The 26,563-nt window shown below is 38.0% G+C and overlaps 1 long non-coding RNA gene across 1 annotated transcript in view; it reads left to right on the top strand.

Moving 5' to 3' along the window:
* The window catches only part of LOC309390174, a 55,787-nt gene extending 34,697 nt beyond the window's left edge, over nt 1-21,090 (top strand). The window contains exon 3 of the long non-coding RNA XR_014175082.1: nt 18,776-21,090. This is a non-coding gene — a long non-coding RNA (uncharacterized lncRNA). The remainder of the gene's footprint in view (nt 1-18,775) is intronic.
* The last annotated feature ends 5,473 nt before the right edge of the window (nt 21,091-26,563 follow it).

Raw genomic sequence — 26,563 nt, 5'->3', positions numbered from 1 at the left:
TTAAAATGATGAATGCTGATGAATAGCTTCAAAAAGGATACCCCCCCTTCCTCAACTCCTAACCTGCCACATCTAAATATGGAAACAATCTGGGTGAAAAAAATATTCAAAGTTAAACTATATTGTTATGATTTTTCTTTCTCTGGAGAAGTGAGACAAACACAATATTTATTTTGGTTTGGTTCTTTTTGAAAAGAAAGATCATGAGATAATTTCAGGCCGAATGTCTTTTTTTGAGGGAAGTTTTTCCCTTTAGATTCATATGGTTTCTTTTCTCATTCTGAAGAGTCCAGGGCAATAACCCTTCCAAGAATCAATCTTCCAATTATTTTGTTGTTATTGTTTTGCACTAGAAATATCAGTTGGCTTATTCATTTGTCTTGTTCAGTTTTTCACTAAGCCCCAGCACTGCTTGAAGGCAATCCCATAGCAATCTGATAGGAAACATAAAACAATATGTAGCAGATACTGAAACATGCAATAATGAATGTCATAATATTTCCATGTTTTTGGAATACATCTTTAAAATTCGTTCTTCGTATAAAAATGTTTTAGGAAAATTAGCATGGTCTATTGAGGCTACGTAAGCTAAAATAAAGGTAATACTTTACCTACAAAATACTAAATGTGAGATGATATTTAAAAATGGTGATTCTGGTCATGGGATTATTTGAAGGCAGGAGTTATAGGGGACTCATTTAATTCCAGACAGGGTTTTTTCTAAATCTTTCAATCTGGAACTATTGTAGAAAATTAATATCCTGCTATTCAATTAAATGGTTCATAATGTTTCAGAGCAATGCAAGATGAGAGTTATTGTGGAAAATTAAAACAATCACTTACTATTGGTACCATTACAGAAATCCCTAACTTCTAGAGCTGAAACCTAAAATCAGTGAAGAAGGATGGAAATATTTTGTTAAAACATCATTCATAAGGTTTAAGAATAAACATTAATTCCTTGTAAGTGAGCTTTTTATAAGAAAATGATTAGTGCAGTCATACATAACTAGAGCATCTTCCCACAGAGCAACACTGTTAAAAGACTGTCAGATAAGTGTAATTTTGCAGACCAGTTGCTTAGCTCAGTTCTGCCACAGTAACAAAGCTTATGACTTACAGTTGGAACATGGACCAAGTCAGGGGTGAATTCAACTTACCTTTGCTACCGGTTCGCAAATGTAAGAGCATGTGCGTGCTCACTTCAGCCACATGCATCACCTCTGTGCATGCACAGGACCTTTTGCGCAGAGCATAAAAAATGGGACATGATGACGTCCAGGTTTATGGGCGGAGCCTCCCGCCGCCAGCACTACTGGTTCGCCCAAACCGGATAGAAACGACTGAATTGTATCACTGGAGCAAGTAAAGGAAAATGATTGTTTCCCTGTCATTCATTCGTTCATCCTATTAAGTCTTGCCTGCCAGTAGGAAAACAATGAATGATAATTTTGCTTATTAACATGGTTATGAACATTGTCCTGCAGAGTATATTTGGTCAATAACTAGTGACAGGTATGGAGGTACAATATTAAGCCACAGAATCAAATGCCTTGTTGAATACCCAAGTCAAGAAAAAGGCCAAATAGATTTCAGTGGGTAGAATAGAATAGACCAGTGGTGGACAACCTTTTTTTTCAACTGAGCCAAATCTCGCCAAAACCACGATTGAAATTTATTTTGAGAGCCACATTTTTAAAACCGAAAATACATAGGATGGTACACTGTTTTTAGTTTCAATAAACTCTGGCATTTGAAGCATGCAAGTCTTAAAGCTGTCAAGTTACAAGATCCTTGCACCCCTAACCCTTTAGAAAAAAAACCCAGGGGTCTTCAAACCTGACAGCTTGAAGACTTGTGGACTTCAACTCCCAGAATTCTGAGAATTGAAGTCCACCAAGGGCATCAATCATATTAGCCCAGGGATCTGCAAAATTGGCTCTTAAGACTGATGGACTTCAATTCCCAGAATTCTGAGAATTGAAGTCCACCAGTCTTAAAACAGCCAACTTTGCAGACCCCCGTGTTAGCCCAAAGCCTGGTGCTGGGCCTTGCTCCCCCATTGGTGGAGCCCCAAGAAGCGAGGAGGGAGAAAAAGAGACGGAGGCCAAGGAGCTTCCCCCCCGCCCCCTCCCAGCAAAAATCTAACCGGGGAGCCGGGCAGTAGCAAATTAGCCAATCATGCGAGGAAAGCGAGGTCTGACCGGGTGGGCAGCGAAACTCCAGGGCTCTCTGTTCTAATTCCCCGTGAAAACTGTTGCCTCTGAAGCATTTGCTCTACTGTTTGAAACTTTAAGCGTCCCTTTCCCTTTTTTCTTTTCAACCCACAATGATTAGGGAGGATCCTGAAGTCGGGCGGGGACGAGAAGCGAGGAGGCAGAAAAAAAAAAGGAGCCTCCTCGCTTCTTGTCCCCGCCCGACTTCAGGATCCTCCCTAATCATTGTGGGTCGAAAAGAAAAAAGGGAAAGGGGCGCTTGTTTTGAAGTGCCCGAGAGGAGGGAGGGGAGCGGGCGCTTCAAAACAAGCGCCCCTTTCCCTTTTTTCTTTTCGATCCACAATGATTAGGGAGGATAATAATCCGGCACACAGAAGAGCCGCATTAAAATGTGTAAAGAGTCGCTTGTGGCTCGCGAGCCGCGGCTTGCCGACCACTGGAATAGACCAAATAGATTTCAGTTAGTAGAATGTAAAGCTACATCAAATAGCAAAGTCTGGGTATTGTAAAATAGCAACAGATTCTGTCTTATTACAAGGCTTGGGCCTGAGTGATTTTTTTTTTTGGCCTCAAGTGCTAATTTTTTTGGCTGTCCTTGGAAATTATGCTTGATTTGAAAAGGTGAACAGAGTTACCCTTGAGCTACTTTCTGAGGTAGGGAAACATGAAGCCTAGCATGAGAGATATGTGAATGCATCAATAATACAGTATCCTTTTTGGATAAGGAGGCAGATAACTAAAAGTGGCTAGTACTTTACCTTCTAAATTACATGTGGCTGTTTGCATATTTTCAATAGGGCAAAGGTTTGCCTTACTGAGAAAAATAAAGGGACAAAAATATATTCCTATCTCTTGTTGCATTCCTAAGCAAAACCCTCCTTTTTTAATGCTAATCTACAATATACAGTAGAATGAACTTTTTTATATGTCTATTCTTTCTTTAAAAAGAATATATATGAGGCTTGAAAGAATGGAGACGATGAGAAAGAAAGTAGAGTAGAATTCAATGAAAGAAAAATCAAATCAATCAAGCTACTATACAGCAGCCCAAATGTGAATGTTAAATTCTTTTGTACAAGCATGCTTTAGCAGTCGGTTTGATAATTTATATATTTTTGTTGCCAATAAATCCATTCTTTCTAATCTAGATAAAATGAGTTCAGACCCATTCATAGAAAGGATTGATTTAATCACAAGCGGTGTTACTCATGTAGACATTTAATTAGCTTGGCCTCTCCTGCCCAATTCCAATATTTAAAAACAAAATAATTTAATAATATCAGTTAAAATCCAATGAAGCAATAGAAGGAAAAGCAAAATAGCATAAATAATGAGAACAAGAGCTTTAATATGCATTTTTAAAGCCCTTGAAATGAAAATGATATGCAGATGCAGACACAAACGTGTAATTTAAACAGTGGGCAGTGGGAAGTGTGAAGAGGAATATATAGAAGCAGCAAGTTGTATATGTGTGGGGGAGACTAATGCCAATCAGCCAAGGGGCAAAACTGTAGAGTTAGTTGGCAAGGAGGCTGATGTTTTGCTCCTTTGAAGCTTTCTTCTTCCACCCTGTAACAAGGCAGAGACTCAGCCCCCTGCTGCCCTCAACTGGAGATTGTCTGGAGAAGGTAGGGGAAAAGAAGCAAAAATATCAAAAGCAAATTGCGCACGCTGATCACAGATTCTTGGATTTTTAATAGGTAAATTAGTAACAAGACAGAATCCCAGGCAAAATTTAAAGGAGAGTTGTGACTAACTGGGTTCAAACATCACCCAAAACTTTGCCTCAACCATCATGGAATACGCTACAATCATAGGCATCTTCAGAATCTCATGCTTTCATCAAATGGATGAAAGTGGTCTGCTGTTATCATGGCAGCTCTGCCTCTTTTGTATATGTGTATGTGAGGCAATCATGTGTGCCAATAAACAGTGGAGGTTACAGTACAATGCAGCTGTTGTCATTTGAGCCAACCGCAGATTCTCTAGTCTATGTTTTGAGGTTCTGATTTAATTCTAAATTCACAAATAAATATGTAGAAAACCAATCTCAGTAGGTTCTAACATCATATTAAACTGAAATCAACCAGACATAAATACATGGTAGCTTGTCACTACGACAGATAAACTTTTACGTCACTAGGCCTAACCAGAATTTTGTGAGCTTATTGAGAACCCTCTCACAAAATGACAATTTGGGGATTTTATTTATTTATTTATGTATTCAGTTTCTATGGCAATTTATCAACTCTGGGCAGCTAATATTCCCTTTAATATTAAATATTACAAAATGGCTACTGTAGTAGATATTTCCTGTCACAAACAGCCATTAACCTACATGCAAACAGCTGAAGTAATTCCATCTTTTCTAGCCTTTCCTAAATTCTCTTTACTATTTCAATTCTGCCTTTATTTTTCTGGACAAATTGATACATTTTCAAACTAAGCACAAATACACACACACAAACACAAAATAAGAATACTTACAGGACCTGTATAAAATATAGAAGCATTCTTTTTAAAAAGTTAATAACAAGGGGATGCTTTCTGTTCAGCATGTCTATTTCTCCCCTTTTCCTCTTCCTCTTCTTCTTATTCCCCTCCTCTTTATCCTCCTCCTCCTCCTCCTCTCTAATCTTCTGTTTAAAAACTTAAAGTCAGATAATCAGACATGTCCTGCCTACATAAGAGCCCAGCCATTGACAAAGGAAGAATGCTGGATAAAGTACCTTCTTTTTTTTTTTAGCCCCCTAGTCACTGGAACAGCAAGAAGGGTTTCAAACGTTGAGTCAAATTCTTAATTCATTGTTGAAAACTAAGAAGCAGCATTTTGGAAAGGATTTATTTCCATAGGGCCATCCCGGCTTTAGCTACTGTTAATTTTGTTTTAGGAATGAGACTGCATCGTTCTTACACCCTTTTGCATTTGAAACTTTTGTTTTGTTCTGCTATTTCTTTGTTCTACAAAGTAAACCACACAGACAGTTCTGCTATATAATGATCATATGCTGAAATCATAAGTATTCTTTAACTTCCTCTGCCACTTCGTGTTTTTTGTTCTGTTAGGATGTAATTGTTTCCTGCATATTTGTCAAACAGCATTTGAGTTATATCATTTGATTTCTGTAACCAGCAAATTTGGGACTGGTTGCATTTTTGATAACTATATGTATGAAGGCTGGCTGCAGCTTTAATGTCTTTTAATGTTATGCCAGCTTATAGTTGCCCTCGGCGCTAAAAAATATCAAGCGTTCATCATTTGCCAGAGATGTGGATGCCCATGACCTTGCTTTTCAAATTCAGAGCTGTCTGCTTTTATCATTTTGAAAGTGCCATCTAATGATTCATTTAATGAGCTTCTTGGCTTTCAGGTGATGGTTTATAAAACTGCTGAGAGTCACAGTGTTGCAGATTACAATTCTGGAACCGTAGTTTTGATGCTAAAATAATTTGGGATATTTGGCAAACTGTCATGATAGTCTGACCAATGGAATAACATTTGCATTTTACACAAATTGATAAGTGGGCTGTCCCTTTTATCTCCCTAAACATGTAACAATGGTTTTGCGGAGAGCAAATAACTAAACAAGCAGAGTTAAATTTTTGAAATCTACATCAAAATCATGATGTAGATTTGCCTGCACAACGTGTGGCTCTTTTTAAAGGGGTTATCATATTTATATCTTTATTACAGAAAGATAAGATTAGATATTGCATTATCTCAGAGACCTCAGCTTACATTAAATATCATGAAACATTTTTTACGCTGTGCCAATGGTTGCTATTTTTAGCCTCACTTTGCAACATCTGTAACAATGTGCAAAATGCTTGCTAGGAGATAGGAAGCTTGAATGAAGTGAGATGTGAAAGGGTTAGGAGGGTTTTTTTTTTGGGGACAATAAACTGAAGTAGGAAGGGAGGAGACTTGGCTGTGTCTTCTTCTGGAAATGCCATGGATAGTACTTAACTGGAATTTTATACATCTCTCACTGGGTAGCCCAACAAGTGAAATAGCAACTTAATGGTACAAATAATAATAGTAAAGCTGAGGTACGTCTTATACGGTTTGGTAAAGATCAATATAGATAGGGCATAAGCGTTCAAGATCTTGGGCACATAAACCATGTAAAATGGGCAGAAGTATTAGTACTTCTATGAATCCTCCCCATCCTTTTCCATAGTCAAATAACAATATTTTGTCTCTCCTTGTTTTTAAACTGAACTAGCTGATAACCCGGCATTGCCCGGGAATTTATTTATAGGGGCAAACATAATTTGTAATGTTGGATTATCCACCTTAACCAGAGGAAGCCCCCTTGTGGAGTACTGTGAAACCGTTACCATGTCAACTCCACTGTGCTGTACAGTAGAAGCCATTTTACAGCAATACAGTAGAAGCCATTTTACAGCAGTACAGTAGAAGCCATTTTACAGCAGTACAGTAGAAGTCATTTTAAAGCACAACAGGCTATAACACCCCCCCCCCCACAAGTTGTGTTAGGGGTATCTTACCCCCACAGTATTTTTCTAGAGAGAAGGTCATCTGTGTACCAGGTTTGGTTGAAATTGCTCGAGGCATTCCAGAGATATGTTGGAACACACACACACACACTTCGATCTATCGATAGATAGATAGATAGATAGATAGATAGATAGATAGATAGATAGATAGATAGATAGATAGATAGATAGATGATAGATAGATAGATAGATAGATAGATAGATAGATAGATATCAGCATCATTATTTAATTGAATACCAAGAGTTAATTAGCAAAAGCATATAGTTAAAATGGCAATCTATTATGAATAAAAAGTGAACTCTCCCTTGAATTGAGATTGACTTTTGGTGATTAATGAATATATTCACCTTGCTTTCTTGGTAAGAGCCATGGCTTGCCACTGCTTGTTTCTGGGATTGTTTTTCAATTGGTATTCCAGTCCGTTGCTTTGGGGACCTCCTACTGGTCCAATACCTACTGGAATTGGGTACTGGTTTCTCTAAGTATTAAGGCCAAACATTGGTTGGCCTTTTAAAAAATTTCCAATATCACAACTTGATGTTTTCTTCTGCTGAATTCATCCTCTAATCTGATGGGCATATTTGATCATAGAAATTTTGAAAGAATTATAGTATTACATTTTTTTTGCCAAATTAATTTAATAAAGTTTAAAGTATAACCCATCCACAGTAAGATATACGTATTTAGAATTCTACTCTTTTAATAATGAAGCCAGTAGCTAACAACAGGAATAGCATCCATTCCTTTTGTTTCTTCAGTTCATATATCCTGGGAAAAGAGGACAATAAACCACCATTAGGATTAAACTGTTAAATGATTATTGCCATTAAAGATTATAATATGTAATTGGCTTATAATCCTGCCAACACAATTAAGAAATGTTACAATTTTATAATGTACTCTTGTGAATTTTTTCATGGCCAGTTCTAAATAATATTCCTTTCCTTTCATTTTCTTTCCTTTACCCCATCAACAGTATTGTGTCTAGGAAATGCTATTGTTTAACTCTTAATCATTCAGTCCCACACTCCCAAGCAACTGATGTAGAGATTAAGGAAATCACTTTGATGGAGATATGCAGGAACTATTACCTGAGCTAAGAGGTGAAAACTGTGATGGCAAACCTATGGCATGCATGCCACAGATGGCACATGGAGCCATTTGTTAGGGCATGCAAGGTATTTTCCTGTCAGTTCCAGTGTGCATGCGCACACTGGCCAGTTGACTTCAGCTTTCTTTTGAGGCCATTTTTCACCCTCCAGAGGCTTCCTCTGGAGCATGAAAAATCAGCCCTACGGGCAAACTGGAAGTTCAGGAACAGACTTCCGGTTTGCTTGTAGGACTGTTTTTCGCCCTCTGGAGCCTTCAGGAGGCTTCCCTGAAGGCTCTAGAGGACAAAAACCAGCCCTAAGAGTCTGTTTTTTAACCCTCAGAGCTTCAGAAGCCTTCTGGCGGCTTATCTGAAGCTCTGAAATGCAAAAATTGGCCCTACGGACAAACCAGAAGTCACAATTCCCAAACTTCTGGATTCCCCGTAAGTCCGTTTTTCTCCCTCCGGGATGCAGAGAGGTTTTTTATCCCCTCACCAGGCTCCTAGAAAGCCTCTTGAGCCTAGGGAGGGTAAAGACACTATGCCAAAAGTGGGTGGGGCTGCTGGTTGCATGTACATGTGCAGGGGGTGTTGTTGCATGCATTGCATTATGGGTGTGCATGCTTGCGTACGACCCCCCTGCGCTTTCCCCGCTTTTGGCATGGCAGGCAAAAAAGGTTAGCCATCATTGGGCTAAAACATTTTTAAAGTCTAGAAAAACATGATTACATTGGCATGACTTGGGCAGATGTCTTACTAATCCACTGAAATATAAGAAAGAGGAGGAGGAGGGACAGCACAATCAGATTTGCAAGTTTCTGTTATTATGATCAATTTTAATTAATTTTAGCCTTCGTGTGAATTTGCTTTTCTGATCTATCTAGAAGATTTGGTCTATCTAGAAGAGTTAGCAGCTGGGCCTGGAACTTAAAAAATCAGTTGGTATCCAGGCATTCCTTTTGGAATGCTGCCATTGTCAGAAGATGGCTGAAATGAGACAGCAGGGACTGAAATGGTCCCAAAGTATTATGACCTATGCACTCTGTTTGATTGTAGCAGTAGGGAAGAAAGTTATCATGCTGTTTATGCTACAGGTAGCCTTCTTTTAGTGATCATAATTGGGCTGGCAACGTGGTTGTTAAGCAAAGCAGTCACTACGAGAAAAAATATATGATCACGACTGTGCTTATAGCTTTTTTTGTTTTTTGTTTTATATAACTTTGAAAGGTGTAAATGTCGGCACAATTACTTTTCTATCACTGTTGTAACTGTGAACAGTAGCTGTCTGAAGCAGCCACTAAGCAAGGACTACCAGGAAATGACTGTCTGGGTTTTCTATGGTTTGGCAAATGTTGCCTTTCCCTATCTCTGGATGCAATCTGTTTGCTTCTAAGAGCTTGCCATTTGTTCCCAGTTTTACAGCCTAATCTGTCTCCAGTCTTGGATAATGCAGGCTACTCATAAATTTCTTACCTTTCTGTTTGGAAATATTTGCATCAGCTTGCTGCACTTCCATACCCAGGCACTTTACCAACCATCATTTTCAGAGTTTAATTTGAGAGATGTTTACTCTGGCATGGCTAAAACTGTTCTGGTAATCCATCTAGGCAAGTGGTTGCTGCAGGTTAATGAGCCTTAAGGTCAGAACAAGGGAATAAAACCCACAGTGGCTACCAGTGAAAATGATTTTGTTAAGAGTAGGAATTATAGCAAAAGAAAAGTGTGGAGCTGGAAGTCTCTGCATTGTGACAGAAGAGAGAAAGTCTCAGTATTCTTTAGACATGGATTAAAATATGAATTGAAAAAATATTCCTAGCTTCAGGAACCTCTGGATTTTTCTTTCTTCCTTTCTGAATGTCCTAATGATGCAGTATGGTTCCATTGCAGCCAATAGAGTAGTGGGAAGTGAAGAAGCTCTGGAAGAGAAAAAATACCTCAGAGGTTAACTTCTGAATATTTTTGTGGAAGACAGTCTTCTTTCTTCTTCTTCTGTTTCTGCCCAAGACATATTATTTCCTCCACTATTGAATGTAACAGGATGTATGAGAGCCAGAAAGCGCTGGATTGTGGTCATTTTTCTGAATTTTGCATTGATTCAGAAACTTATCCAAATGTTCCCTTTGGGGAAGAGGAAATTCTAAAAATAAATGTCCAAGTTAGTCTGAAGAGTTTGATGCAGGGGTGGGCTTCAAAATTTTTTAGCAAGGGGTTCTCTGCCCAGTTGCTGGGTGGGCATGGCCATGGTGGGCGTGGCCTAGTCAGCCTCCTACACCACAGCCGGGGGCCGGGATTTTTGCTCTTCCCCCGCTCCTGAGGCTTTTTTCGAGCCTCCGGGAAGGTGAAAATGGCCTCTCCAAGCTCCGGAGGCTCTCTGGAACTTCTTGAACTTCCAGTAGGCCTGCTTTTTGCTCTCCCTGAGCCTCCACATGTGCCCTACACTTACCTGCATCCAAAACGGGTCGCGTGGGGACTCCTGGGAGGGGAGGGATGGGCGGGGCCAGCCAGGAGTGGGATTTGAGGGTTCTCCGAACTGTACAGAATCTTAGTTAGAGGTTCTCCTGAACACTTGTGAACCTACAGTAGCCCACCCCTGCTGATTTGATAGTTTTAGTAACTGAACCGTAACTGATTTCTGAACTTACTATTCAGATACATAGTAAGTATATTTGGCTCCCAGGTTTTAACTCTGAGATTGCTACAACTTTCAGGTAGGTGGGACAATGAGAATTATCTTACAATGTGCTACATTGACTACTGCCAGAGCTGGAGTTTGAAAGCTTTGCAAACATAGCTGTGAACATGCCTTCCAGATTCAAATTCCTGCCTGATCTTAAGTAATGAATTACATCCTTCCTTCATATGGAGGTTTTTGCAGGAGTTATTTTTTTAATTTCTCTTTATTTAAAGAGGCTTTTTGGAATCTACTAAAACAGCTTGACCATCTGTAACTTTACATTTTCTTTATCGAATGACTGTGAACTTCACTTAGGCCTTGCAGTACACCCAGAAATCAGCCTTTTAATTATGAGGAAACTGCTGCTTAATGTATTAGGAGATGAAGCATAACTTGACCAGGAAAAGCAGAAAATTCCCTGCTGAAAAATCAAAATGGGTTCCACATTGTTTCAAACATGTACAACAGTTTTCTTTCTATGCTTTATTTAGCCTGATTTTTTTTTAAAAAAATCAGAAAACAATCTATCAAATGCACTATGTAATGATGCATGAAATTGATCTCTTCCCAATATTTGGTCTTATTAAGAATTAGTTTAAGTCTATTTAAAATAGAAGATCATTCCTTATTTTATTTTAATAATGGGTGGCCAGTAGCAAAGTTTTCATATAGTTTGGGAAAGAATAAAGTTATTGAAACCTTAATGTGCTTCTATTATTTTGAATCAAAATTTATGACCAAAATTGCTATGCCATGTAGTTTATAGGTGTAAGTGTTATTATATTATTTTGGTCATGAAATTAGTTTCTACTTACATTGGTGGAATTTAGTAAACGAGATCTGCAGTTTACATCTACTCAAATCAGATTTTAACCATAATTTAGGCAAGAAGAGATCTATTAGTGAGTGAGTAGGGTCTTATAAAAACAGCATGTGAAGCAATGGAAAAGAGCATTTGAAGAATGCTAAATATTTATTTATATTAAATTACCTATATCATCTAGCGATGACTCTGAGCAGCTTACAAAAATCTCTGGGTGACTTATAAACATAAGATTGATTGTTGGGTGAAGTGATGAATAATGTAACTAGCTTTGTTATTTCATGACCAGGACCTGTTATTTCATGATCAGGACCCCATAAATCCTTTTATGACATTGATAGGTTATCTGAGAAACCACCTCTCCCTGACTGACCTACCTATCCTATCAGGTACTACAGGAGAGGTATATTGCAGGAACTGTCTGTTAAGGAGTTCTATCTAATGGGATTCAAGAGATTAGCCTTGCTTCTGTGTTATATCCCTCTGGAACATCATCTCCCCTGAGGTAACGTTAACTCAACCCTTTCGGCCTTTTGAACAGCCCTCAAAACATGGTTTCTTCATCAGGCCTTGGGATTCTTTGACAGCACAAAGCCTGCACTCTGACTGTGCTCTCTTAATTTAACCTCCTTGCAATTTTCTTTTTAACTTACGTTAATTCTTCAATTATTTTAATTGTTTTTATAGGAGCTTTGAAAGTTGATTTATTTCATGATGCCAAGAGCTACCTTGCGTGAGATGGGCAACTATATAAATTTGACTTTAAAAAATCTTAAATAAATTGAATATTAATTTGTATATCAATTATGAAAAGGATCACACCCACCCACACAAAGCCCTTGTGGTACATTAGATTAATAAGAAAGCTTGGCTGGAATTTTTGTTTGAACAGATCTAAAGCATACCAGATAGAGTAGGTTATTCTAAGGGAACAAAACATTTTTCTCAGTCAATACCCACCACCACCACCACACATACAAAAAGAATAGGCTATTTGATGTAGAATTATTTTTTGAAATCTATTATTTTAGAAAACCCAAAGCTGATGACATTTAACCCATGAGACTGACATTGTTTTACTTTTAATTTGCACTGATACAAGGAGAAGCAAAATGTGAATAATGTGGACATAGTGAATACATTAATCTTATACTTAATAATATTTATAATATTTGCACAGGGTTTGAATTAATATTATCAGATTATTTATGTATGCAATGAATATACTCTTCTTAATCACAATTGTCTGAAAAATAAGATACAAGTAGTTGAAAATCTATAACAGTCACATTTTTAAAGTTTAAATATGATAGAGAAGTTGCTATAATCCTGGAGATTCATATAGCAGGATTTGCAGTATATAATTATTATGAAACAGAATTATTTTACCCTGAATCATATGTTTATTAACTTTGAGATTGTTTAAGAGAGGAATAAATGAAAGCTCTTCACTGTTAGCCTAAATTCTATAAGAACCTGTTAGCTAAAAGTCTATCTTAAAAACTAATTTTAGGCAACTTCAACTGCACAGTGGAATTGTACTGCGGCTAAATAGCTAAACAATTTGAAATGCCTACTAGCATCTAAAAACAAATTGTTCCAAAATGTTCTGTCACAATAGGAAGAAGTGGTAGTGCAATTCCCTGCTTATCCCCTTTTTTGTAAAAGGACAAGGTTCTATATTTCATAAATATTCTGTGCCTGAATTTATAGCATCATTGTATTAGAGACACCATACTTATGTCACATATGTGTTGTCTGAAAACATACTTGTTGCCCATGTTATTTGAAGGATAGTATTGGAGTTGAATCAATGCCAATAATATTGGAACATTTTCTTTGGTTGCCCTTTTCAGTGAATTTCATATATAGCTATAGCAGTTTAAAAGAATTCATTTTAAAACTGGAAGAAGGGAAGGGCACTGTTAAAAAAAGCAGGCACACAAAAGGATTAGAAACCCTGAAGGCAAATAGCTAATGTTTCTCTTCTCTTCACCAATCCCACAGTCTATACTAAGTCTAGTACACTATGAATTCCTTAAGAAATAGTAAAGGTTTCTGCGATTTCAGGTACTATACACATAAATATAATATTTTTTTAAGTAGACATTATACAGTAAGATAAAGTTTAGACTGAAAGAGTATTGAGTAAGAACTACAGTTCTAACCTACATTAGATTCAAGGTCACCTTGGTGACTAGTACATCCAAGATCTTTCATGCGAGATTTTAGAAGCAGGGAATAGTTACTGCAAGCCATCTGCAGCATCCTATTATCTAAAAAAACTGACACTAATGTGGGTCATTAAATATGTAAAACAGATCCCATTTTATATAGCCAAACTGTGTAGTGGTGAAGAGAAATAAAGCTTGCTAAGATCAAAACTATTAAATATCTTTAGCTAGAATCACAGATAGGCAAAAAACCCAAACCCAAATGTATAAGCAATCCCTTTAAAAACTCCCTCTCACTTTCCCTCCCTCCCTCCCTCCCTCCCCCCTCCCTCCCTCTCCCCCCTCTCCCTCTCCCTCTCCCTCCCTCTCTCTTTCTCTCTCCCCCTCACTCACACACACACACACACATACACAGAGCAAACGATAGCACCTCTTATTTCAAAGAGCAATTTTGCTTGTTTGCTGTTGTCATCAGTCAATCAAATGGCTTTGCTATTTACTTAAAGCCCTGGGTATTTTACTTACTTTTCCAATTGCTCATTTAAAAATTGCAGCTTGAAGGATATAGACCTGCAAGATCAATATCAATATATCAAATGCCTGGTGAACAAAAATTGATCCTATATCACTTTACAATTCCTTCTTGTTCCTATATTAATTAAATTTATCTTATCCAAGGTGACAACAACTCCAACACTTCTACAGCTCTCCAGCCATTACATTTAACCCTCCAACCAATCTGTCCTTTCAAGTTTGAATCGTGATGGTCCTTTTAGGAATAAATTCAATGGCTCATAGCTTGCCTCTTCTAGTTACCACTTGTCTAAACCGATGGTCAGATATTGCACTTTATTTTTGGATGAAGATTGTTTATTTTAAACATTTATATAGCTGCTCATGTTACAACAAACTCTGTGCAGCTACTGGTTAAACATTATGCAACAGTGTTCTTAGTTATGCCAGCACTTCTGAGAATTTGGGGTGCTCTAGTCTTTTATTGCATAAATGAAGTGTGGACCATTAACTCCTAAAATATAAAGACCAAGGGACATGAATGAAACAGATGATATATAAATGAGAACTGATAGAGTAGGACAAGATTTTAGGTACCTGAGATTGTTGTCCAAACAACTGGATCATGGTGGGCATATTCTACATTGGGAATTCTCAAGAAAATCTGTAGATTATATTATCTGATGGTAGGACATAATTTACCATCAGCTGTTGGGGTGTTCTGTGAAAATATTAAATATGTCAGCCTCTTTATGGTGCTCAGGTATGTAGTTATAACTAATTAGATCAGGTGTACCAATTGTAACTCATTGGAGAAATCCAGGCCAGGTTGCTAAGAACTTTGTTACATTGATTGATTGATTGAATCTGATTGGATATATATTGCTTGTAGCTGAATAATTTAACATGAATGGAATATTCATTCATACAAATGCAATACATGCCCTGTTATACAGACACATCACATTAATTACTCCTATATGTTAGTTCTAGCAATAAAAGTTATTCTCATTCATTCTCCCTCTGCCCCCCCTCCCCCCCAAAAGATGGGGGAAGATTGTCTAGTTCAACTGCTTTAGGAGAAGAAAGGCAAAATTTCAGTGAGGTTTAGCAGATCTGCTAACTTTATGCTCTGAAATCTTTTTGAGAGAAAGTGTCAGATCCATTAAGATAAATAACATTCAGATATATGTGAAGCCTTCCAGGCAAGCAGCCAAGGAGAAAATTTCTATGAATCAATGAATAATGAAATATTCTTTTTCTTAGAGGATATATGGTTTCCTTTCTTAAAGAAACTTTTACTTACTTTTAACAGATTGGCTAATAATTCTTGGCGCAACAATTACAAAAGAATAAAAGGTGATGCAGGCTATATAAATAAATTTATATTTCTGGTAATATGCTGAGGTTTGGTCACCTGCAAATTATAAAACTCAGAGCAAAATCTTTAAAGCAGATTATTTTGGAACATAATATAAATATGAACCTTGAAAAAATTCATAGGAGGTAGAAAATGATACAGGTATCAAACGAACAAAAATTCATGTAGCTCAGATTTGTATAAGTGTTTGCTGGAAGATTAAAATTCAGATGCATTTAATGTGAGAGGAAGAAAAATTGAAATGTACCAGCTATTTTGTGCAGATGACAAAATGCTAAAGGAAACCACAAAAAGATAGAACTGTTATTTTCACTCTTTCTTTTCTGAGAAGAGGACATTGCAGAAACAGAATTCTAGTTCAAATATAATAGGGATGTAGTCAGGGAATATCTATTGGTGTTAAAATCTACAAGGCCAGATTGTGACCAAGGACACAAAATCTGTTAGTGGAAAAAGAAATCCAATAATCAAGAAGAAAAATCTCTAGTATTTTTTTAAAAAAATAACTGAAAGAATACCTTTTTTTATCAAGCAATCTCATCACATTCCTGCAGATTTCATGAGTTCCACAGAACACTGAGAAATTCAGTCCTAAGCTCTTGCTGATGATAAGGTTGATTGATTATTTCTCATAAAATCAGTGTCAACTCTTAGCAATAACATAGATGGATTTTCTCTATTACCATTTGTCCCTAATCTGGTGCTTCAGGTTTTCCAGTGGTGTACTCATTATCACTAAAACTGAATCTAACCACCAGGTTAGAAAAGTATTCTCCTTTTTCTCTTTTCATCTACCTTTCCCAGCATGAGAGCCTTCTCAAGAGAGTTATTGTGTTTCTCCTAAAATAAGACCGACCCGAAAAAGAAGCCCTATCAAGTTTTGAATGCATGCATGCAAATTAAGCCCTACCCCCCAAATTAGCCCTAATTAAGACCTCACCCACCCTGGGGTGCCGGGGATGGGAGCAGGTAAACATTAAGCTAGGGGGAATGGGGGGGGGTAAGCTGCCCTACTTACCAGGCCTTCCACACCATGACATCTGTCTCACCTTCTGCAGCCCACTTCCTCTGCGGCCACGTGACGCTGCTTGCATGCATCCTCCTGGTCTCTGTTTCACCACCAGAGCCTTCCAGAAAGCCATCTGCGGCTGAGAAATGGACACCAGATTGACACGAGTGGCACCCCCGGCTTCCATTTTGCTTTCAAAGGCCTTTCTGAAAGCCCTCTGAAAGCCCTCTCTGATAACAGACCTCCAGATCTCTGAAGGCAAAATAGAAGCCAGAGTGGAGCCCCTCCCTGAAAAGAAGCCCTAGAGATTTTTTCGGGATCAAAAGAAAATAAGACCCAGTCTTCAAATAATTATCTGGAGTAGAATTATTTGAGCCTGGTTATTTTTGCTAGGAGTGAAAACTCTGCGTTGATTTTTTAAAAAAATGATCCATTTGTTTGTTTTCTTGACTGATCACAGTATAGGCTGTTGGTGTGAGCTCCGAGCTTGGCAATTTGGTTGCAAATGTTTCATCACCATTCAAAGAGACATTGTCAGTGCATTTTGAACACAGATAACTTGAATGGTGATAAAATGATTGCAACCAAATTGCCAAGCTCAGAACTCTAACCAACAGCCTAACTACCATCTCGAGCTCCCAATATTCAAATACATTTTGTCCACAGGAGTCTTCTCCAATAACAAAGTTCAAAATTATAATACATTTCCTATACTGACTCTTCGGAGTCTAACCTTCACTTCTGAAGAGCGTCACAGGGAATACCAGTTTGTATAATTCTGATCTTTGTAGATATATTCACATCATGGTATTTAATATTTGTTTGGATGTTCTACTAAGTGGTAGAATGAAGTGTTTTTCTCAACTGTTTTCTCTTTTAGTTTGGATGCACTAATTGATCATAAAAGGCAAAGCGATCTATCACTTTGATATCCATTATCTAAGCCTGAGAGTTCTGCCTGTGGTTACTGCTGTTTTCACTGTGCACCTTGATATTTTTTTTTAACTAGAGTTTGCAGATCCTTTGCATTTGTGACTACAGGATAATGTCACAGCATAATGCAGTGTCACTGGGAGTTGGCAGCATATAAATGTAATACACTGTTATTAAAATATGCAAAAAAATACGAAATCACAGATAGTTCTTTAGCTGGTGTTGGCCTTCATAAGCTTTGAGTTCCTTCCAAGAACCTAGAACCATAATGGTGAACTATGGCACACATGCCACAGGTGGCACTCAGAGACCTCTCTATGGACATATGAACAGTCACCCAGCTCAACTCCATCGCGCTTGCGTGTGCACCTCCCGCTGGCCAGCTGAGTTTTGGATCTCTGCCACACTTGTGGGAGATGCACACGCATGCATGGGGATGGGGGCTTAATGCATGGATGTGGGGGAAGGGTGGGGAGAGCATGAGGGGGTGCCCCCCATGTCCCATTTTTGGTCCCAGGAGGCTTCAGGGAGGCCTGCTAGGCCCAAAATGGGGCACAGTGGGTCACACGTGCATGCGCAGGGAGGCATCGGGTACAGGGGGTTGTCATGCACACATTGCATTATGGGTGTGGATGCATGCGCACTGTCGCTCACGCTTTCAGCACCAAGGACAAAAGGTTAGTCATCATTGATCTAGGATCATAATGAATCGGTATAGTATATAGGTGAATCCATGTAGTGTAGCTTTTTGTCCAGTCCAGCTTCCCTTGTACATATTCAGCATGTAGGTTGAATACATAAGAAGAGCATATAAAGACTTGTCACACAACTTTGCCAATCCAGAGCCTATCTGTTTCTCCATGTTCTGTACATACAGTAGCTGATGATCTCTCTGTCGCTAAATCCATTATCTTTTTGAGAAATCCTGAAGATTTGTAAAATACCAGGTGAGTAGAGGAGGAAAGATGACATTTTAGTGCAATCATTGTACAAGAATGTTTGCCTTTGGTTTGTGCTAAGATTATACTACAGTGGCCTCACATATAAAGCCATGGGCTATTTCATGGGGGAAAAAGTGGGATATAGAAGATAGATTGAATTTTATTTTTTTAGTGCCATTCATATAGAAAGAAGTAAGGACACATCAAGGAGGAGGTTTGTTGCAATGGTTCAGAAGTTTATTTCTCTCGTTTGGAAATAACATCAAAGGGGAATATGGGATTGGAAGCATGTTCGTTGTAAAACATATTCTGACAACAATTAATATGTTAAATTGAATTTCATTTTCTTAATATTCTTATGTATTTTAAGTCCCAATGCATAAGGATACTTCTTTATAAGTTTTAATTAAGTTGTTCATTAGTATTTCTTATTTGTATCCCAAAATCACTGGATTTAATTTATTTTGATGTTAATTGCTCTCTAAATCCATTTGTCCAGTTTTGTAGAACAAATGACTACAGCAAAACGTTGACTACATGACTCTGCAACAAAGACTTACACAATCAATATAATTGTGATTGAATGCTTCATAACTAGCAACTGAGTGTCTTGTTAAAATTTTGGATAAATCCCAAGGTATTTTTGATGTTTTTGTTCTGCCCCAACAATCACATCAGCCCACCCACCTGCATGGACAATTTTCTTACCTTTATCTTCTCAGCTGATTAGCGCAGCAAAGTGGATAGCCGAATCAGCTGTTATTCCTTTAACCGGAGGTAAAGATTTCTTTATAATGCGCATGTGCATACAGTACGCACACAATTCACACAATCACCAAACTGGTTGTTAAACTGGGAGGATCTCACCACTGAAAATACCACTTTACAAACACCCTTTAGTAAACTGATTTGAGAGCCAATTATTTTGTTTTCAATCTGCATTATCTAAATTCAGGCATAAATATGCAGTCTGTATATTTGTTTCTCTTCTTCCTCCCATTCCATCTCTTATGAAAGATTGTATCATACGGAGGTACAATTTATTTGTATATGAAGATGCAGATGTACATTTGAGTTCCTTTCACTTGGGATAAATTTAGAAATATCGATAATATATGGAAAGATACTAAGTGTGAATGAACCATCATAGATCAAATAACACAAAAATAATTTGAATATTTTCCTGATATTATTTCAAATACAGTGCTTTTACATACATCAGTCCTGAAATTACTGCACCACCATTTAAGGATATATAGAAAATAATTATATGCACAGCTTTGCAAAGTCATCTATAAAGGCATTCATTTAGAATCATGTTTAAGTAAAAATACATTGTTTTTTACTTTTTTATCAGTTGTCCATTGACACACACATCTCATACATCCTCATGTAGTTTTCATAGTTGACCATCTTTGTATCAACTGGGTTTGAAGAGAATGTAATCCAGAGGTGTTTTTCAGCCGGTTCTGACCAGTTCTGGCGAACCAGTAGCAGAAAGTTTGAGTAGTTTGGAAAACTAGCAAATACCACCTCTGAATTGGCCCTGCCCCCATGTATTTGCTGCCTCCTGACTCCCAGCTGATTGGAGTCCCAGCTAATCAGCTGGGTCTTCTTTTGTTGCCCTGCACAGGAGAATGGAGCTGGAAAGCCATTTGGCGGGTGAGGAGGGAATGGGGATTTGCAGTATTATTCCCCTGCCACACCCACCAAGCCACACCCACCAAGCAACGCCCACAGAACTGGTAGTAAAAAAATTTGAATCACTGAAAGTCCATATGAGTTAAGCAGAGTTTGGACATGATTCAGATATACAGCAAGGCAACTTCAATTGATCAGCTTCAGTTTCACTATGGAAGAATTGAAATTTTGATGTACTCAGCAAAATCACAAATACACATCTGAAGAATATTATCCCAATCTGGCAGGGCTTTGACATTTCTTCATTTCTCCACCTCTGTTATGTTCAGACCTTATCATTTGAGATACGTTAGCATTTGAAGCACTGTGAACTATTTCTCTCTTTGGCTCCTGATGACTGTCAGAGTTAATGAGGAAAGAAGATGCACAGTGAAACTGGGCAATGTGAGTGATTTGCAAGAGATTTCCACTTTAACAAAGACAAGCCTGAAGAATATTATTAATTAGGAACTTAATAGTCCAATAGGAGATGATGTCCTGTAATTCAACAGTAATGGTTAAATACCACTTTTGGTTATGGATATCATAACAGGGATAACAATATTAATAGCCACTATAGAATGATCTCATGTATTCTGCCCTTAAGTATAAACTTAGTTTTATGAATGATGGTTTTGCTTCTCTTTTAATCCTTCTAACATCTTTTATGTCATTCCAGGAGGGATATGAAATTCTGCAGCAAGATAATATATCAAAATATTAATTCTCTCCCACATGGAACCCTCCATTTGTCACTATGATCCTTTCTCATAAGTCATCGGAAGGAGGTTGATGCTACAGTTGTCTTCGGATGGAGAAGATAGCCATATAAACAAATACATTTGTACAAGATTAAATTATAGCCTATTCTGCATCTTCAAATGACATGTCTCTGTTTCTTTATAAACTCCCTGAATAATAACCTTGTTTGAGTTTAATCTCCTTAAATAATAACATTCTCATTTTGTACTATTTCGGATATACTGATCTTTTCAACTAGTGAATATCATAGGTATTTTGATATTAGTTTGCCATGGTGAGATATACTGCCATAGAATTCTTCTTTATTGAATTTCCCTACTGAAATTCAGCTGTATCTCCACACCCCCATTCTGGAAGCAGGTGAAGTTGTTACTTTTCCAGAGAGCCTTTTGGGTTTAATGCCTTAAATAACTGCATCTAGTTTTAAAAATACGGGTGTTATTCAGTTATTTATTTTTGTACATAATTGTTTATGTCATACCCTTCTAATGTGCATGTACCACTGAAGGCAGCTAAAGGCAATTAAACATTCTGTATAAAGAAAAACATCATGCAAAAAGAACATAACCGAATAAAAGCAGGTAGGCAAAGCATGTAATGTAATCAAGAAATGTTTATATTGCTTTTCTAAACAGGAAAGTCTATAATTTGGGAGTTGAAGAAATGTCATGTTTCTAATATACAAAACTAGCTTTATTGCATATCAGAAGATACTGTTTTATAAATATTATCCTAATTATAATAAGGCAAACATTTTAAAAAAAAATGGTTCTGGATTATGGCCAGCAAATAATCCTGCAGCTAAATATCTTTTCTATAAAATGTTTTCTCCAAACTATATGTCCAGTAAAATATATTCTGGGCAACTATATTGTGAAATATTAAAAGAGGGGAAGGAAGTAAAACATAAATACCTCTTCTCAACACAGGTGAATTAAGTAGGAATAAAAAAAGCTAAGATAATGTAAGAAAGATAAACTAGGTATACCTGACCTGGCTACAAAAATCTACTATATTTTTTGGACTATAAGATGCACTTGAGTATAAGACGCACCAAGATTTTAAAGAGGTAAATGTAAAAAAAAAAGGTTTTTGCCCTCCCTGGCTGCCAGGAGCACTCTGCAGGCCTCCCCAAACTTCTGCATGCCCCATTTTTTTGTGAAAAAGGGGCATACAAAGAGTTCGATAGGCCTGCAGAGTACTCCTGGAAGCTGTGGAGGGCAAAAAATGAGCAAAAATATGCCCATTTTTCCAAAAAATGGGGTGTGCAGAGGGTTTGGGAGGGCAAACTGGTGGCTGCGGAGGGCAAAAACAAGCAAAAAAGGCCAGTTTTTCATGAAAACAGGCCCGTTTTTTCCCCAAAAAATGAGGCATGCAGAGGGTTTGGGAAACCTGTAGAGTGCTCCTCAGGGATGGGGAGGGCAAAAACAACCCCGTTTCTATGAAAAATGGGCCCGTTTCTTTCTCATTTTTATCCTTTTCAGGCCACAGGAGTACTTTTCAGGCCTTCCAAATCCTCTGCACGTCCATTTTTGCAAAAAACGGGATGCAGGAACAGAGTTTCGGGAGCAAAAAATGCTGTATTCAGTGTATAGGATGCACCAAGATTTTGGAGGGGGGGGGAGAAAGTGCGTCTTATATTCTGAAAAATATGGTATATAAGACTTTGTTGTTGTTAATTGTGAAGTTGTGTTGTGACCCATCGTGACCCCATGGACAATGCTGTCCATGGGGTTTTCATGGCAAAGATACTGGAGTGGGTTGCCATTTCCTTCTCCTATATGAGACTATATGGAAACAAAGATGTAGGAAAGCTATCACTCTTTGTTGATATCTTATAGTTGTCTGCATTGTCACAGCTCAGATATAGACATACTTCCATCCTCCCCATCAATTCCAATCAAAGCTTTGGCTATTGACTATCCAACAATTCTGTTGGATTTTTCCCAGCTCCTATATACTTTTTGATTTAACAATGCTGGTCTTCTGGGAGTTGACATCCACAAGTCTTAAATTGCCAAGTTTGGGGACCCCTGCTCTTGGGGGATCATTGTGGAGGACTTGAATCTATGGCAGAGCCTTGCGCTGAGAAATGTAACACCTACTTCCCTTCTATTTGCATGCACTTTATCCTATATTCATCCTGTTCCCCCCCAGTTTACTTTCCAATAGATGTCTTGGACACAACGATGTCACTGAAGTCTTAAAGCAAGAATTAATGTTCCTCAGCTGATTAACCCTTCTCTCAGATCTTTCCAATGCCCACATAATTTAGCACCGTTCACACTCTCTATTGCTTAAACTCTAGTTTTCTTCCTCATTTGTGCTGTATTGCTTGGTTCCTCTGGTCTTGATCTCTACATGCTCTCTTAGACATTTCTCCATTAGCTACGCTGACAGCCACTTCCCTCCAATGGCCACTTCATGCCAGCCAAACTCCATCTTCCATGTGTTTCTAGGTTGCTTCCTCTGCCTGGGATCTTCCAGATGGTTGTTTTAAGGACCTTTCTTCCTACTATTGAGGGTGGGAAAATACATGCTGCCAGGATTATGTTAACCCCACAGCTGTGCTTTTCTATGCCTCAACAATAAACATAGATAATGTTGTTGTCACTTACATTTTGAAGGTGGGATTCCTTTTTATCTAATGGAAGAATCCACCACCAATTACCTTACAAGAATACATGGCAAGGCATAGTTTGCAGACTTCAGGCTATCCCTCTAAGAATAGCCAAGTTAACACTTGGCCTCCTTTTTGCCATTGGACTATTGATGTCATTCAGAATGGATAGTTCTGTGGGCAGGTAAATAACAACAATAAAAATTACCCCTGAGTGATAGCCAAGAGAAGTTGCCCGAGGACTTTCATGGGAAGAAAATTTTTCCTTGGCCAAGCATATTATATAGTTGAGTCACTGGATTTAGCTGGGTGGTTATAGAAATGGGATGGATGGATGGATGGATAGATGGATGAAATGTGTTGCCAAGAAGAACCAGTAATTTTTAAAGCTGCTGAACTGGAAAGGTTCCTCTAAACAACCAAGCACTTGGATGTGTTTGGGGTACAAGAGCTCCCGTGTAAGTCCTCGGGAAACTTGCAAGAGGTGAGTAGTTATATCCCAAGCAGCTTCTTCTTCTGGGAATAGCCAGGAAGAAAAAAATGGTGGGAAGAATTAAAATAATGCACTCTGTTCCCAACTGCTCTAGAGAGAAGCACTCTCACTGGGCCCTTTCTTTTCTTGGACTGTTGTATGCTACCCAGAGTGACATTCAATGAGATGGGGGGGGGCATATAAATTTGATTAATAAATAAATAAAATAATACCACTTTTCTTCAAATCCTTTTTGTTTCCTTGATTTATTTCCCTCTAAAACCCTTCTTCTCTCAAACTCCAGTCTCTTCTAAGCAATTTTCCTGCTTCTTTCCAATTTCTTCCATTTGTCTTTCTGCTCAAACTTACATCATGCTGTGTCTTGCTCTTCTCTTTCTTGCCTTCTCTATTCTCACTTCAATTTAATAATTCTATTTTTCACTTTAATTTAATTTTCTTTCTTTCGTATTTCTTGGGAAAACTCTCCTACCTGAAGCCTCTTTAAATTTCATTTCTCTTTTTTCTCATCTTTAGTCATATACTACACTGACACCAAATTCAACTTAGTTTGTCACTGCCAAATTTCAATCAGAAATATAGGAGTACATACTTTAACATAAAGTCACACTGTAGGATATTTTCCTCCTGTAATTCAGCTACCTGACCTTGTTCTGCACTATATTCCTCTTCTGGGTTTCTGCTTAATTTTTCAATAGACACCCAGGACCAGTGGTGGGATTCAAATAATTTAGCAACTGGTTCTCTGCTCTAATGATTTCTTCCAACAATCAATTCACCAACTGCTCAGAACATAAACAACCAGTTCTCCTGAAGTGGTGCAAACTGGCTGAATCCCACCACTGCCCAGGACCCTGTAAAAATAGAGCCAGTGTGGTCTAGTGAGTAAAGTACCAAGTTAAACTATGAGTTTTACTACTGCCTTAGGCATGAAAGCTGGATGGGTGACTTTGGCCCAGTCACTCTCTCTTTTTTTAAAAAATATATTTTTTTATTTTTTTTAACACAAGTAATGCAAACAGTACATATACAACTGAATACAAACAAAAAAAGAAAGACAAAAAAAAAAGGGGGGGGGAATACACATTACAGTCACTCTCTCTCAACCCTCAACATCAGCTAAGGCAACAAGCCAGTCAGTCAATTCCTGTCACAACCAATGGATCAACAGTAGTTGATGGTAGTTAATCAGGAAAAAAAAAACATATCCTGCACTTGCAAAAAATGGTAGAAAGAAAAAAGAAACAACCCAGTATTCTATGAAAGCTTGAAAAGTGATTGAGAAATGCCAGTGGTTTATTTCTCTTTTTACAGGCTTAGATTTATTGCGTTGTTGTTCTACAAATTTTCAGGATTCTCCAGATGTCTACTGTTTTTGCTCTTTTTGGCCACAATCTCTGCTGCTACTCCCCAGCTATTTTGGCAACCGTCAAAGCAAGTAAACCTGCAACAATTTAGGAGTGATGGTTCAGGCTTCTGTCTATATTCAATACATCGCATGAAGCAGAACCAAATTTAATTGCTGATATTTTCATGGTTAGGAATAAACCTGGAAAATATTTCACCCAGTTAATATATTCTACCTATGCCCTTGATAAATTGCTTCCATTTGGGGAAGACAGCGCCAGCTTAAAATATAATCTCAAGAAGGAGACCTGACCTGCTCAAAACTTAACATTGTATTTAGTTTTTAAGATGCTGCATTTAAAAAAAATCGTCATCTTACATATTTATATTTATACCTCTTCTAAGGCTGCATTTTTGCATTCCCAGCACACAAGGAGGACATTTTAAATGACTCTCCCTGATCAGTGCCTCCACATGGCACATCATTCAGACACAATCGCTCAGCCGATGCCTTTAGAGATTTCCTCTGTCCTTTCCCACCTGAAGGGCACGGGGTTATCCTTTGAGGCAGCCACCCCTGGGTAAAGAGCAATTTTTAAGTACCTTTCATGCAACGCTTCTATTGTGTACCTTACTCTGGCATCAGAATACTTGACACGGTCATGCATACTGATAAAGGAAAATGTTTGTAGTGCAGAGTTGATATGAGGGGTCCTTAGTACTCTCTGAGCTTGCTTGTCTCTTTGCAGACATTTCATTACCAAACTAGGTAACTTTATCAGTGGTAGTGATGATGTTACCTAGTCTGGGTAATGAAACATCTGCAAGAAAACAAGAAAGCTCAGAGAGCTCCAAGAATGGCACGCATCCTCTGTTGGATGCCTGGTCTCAATGAGAGCTTGCGATCTGCAGGCTAGATTTTGTATACATAGAATAAAACCATATCCTGGAGAAAACAGTAGCCTTTTGGCCTTGGTCAACATGTATAAATGGAAGCAGGTAAAAAGATTAGTGTTCTTTGCATCCCATGATGATGGTTTTGGAAAGGTTACCTCTATGAATATAGGTCAGACAGATAACAAGGAATTCTGCATTCTGTTGTAACTCTAGAAGCTGAAATTGGCCACAAGTGAAAAATACAGTTTTTAAGGCAAGGATAATCCACCAAAGCATTTCATTTATCTTCTTTTCTGAAGTTTTAACCTTCACCCCGTGGATATTTCCACTGCAATAAATTACTGCCTTAGCCACAGTGCCTGATGGAGCAGGAACAGGTACATTGCATGATGGAGTCAAGGGAGGGTGTGTGTGACTATTTATTATCTATTATATTCTGATTTTCCATTCAATTTTTCTCATGGGATTTGCCCTATTAAATGCAAAGTGCA

The sequence above is a fragment of the Natrix helvetica genome (assembly GCF_964273705.1).
Source record: "Natrix helvetica genome assembly, chromosome: 1".
Classification (NCBI taxonomy): Eukaryota; Metazoa; Chordata; class Lepidosauria; order Squamata; family Natricidae; genus Natrix; species Natrix helvetica.
Note: the sequence above shows the minus strand (reverse complement) of the source record. Positions and strands in the feature narration are given on the sequence as shown.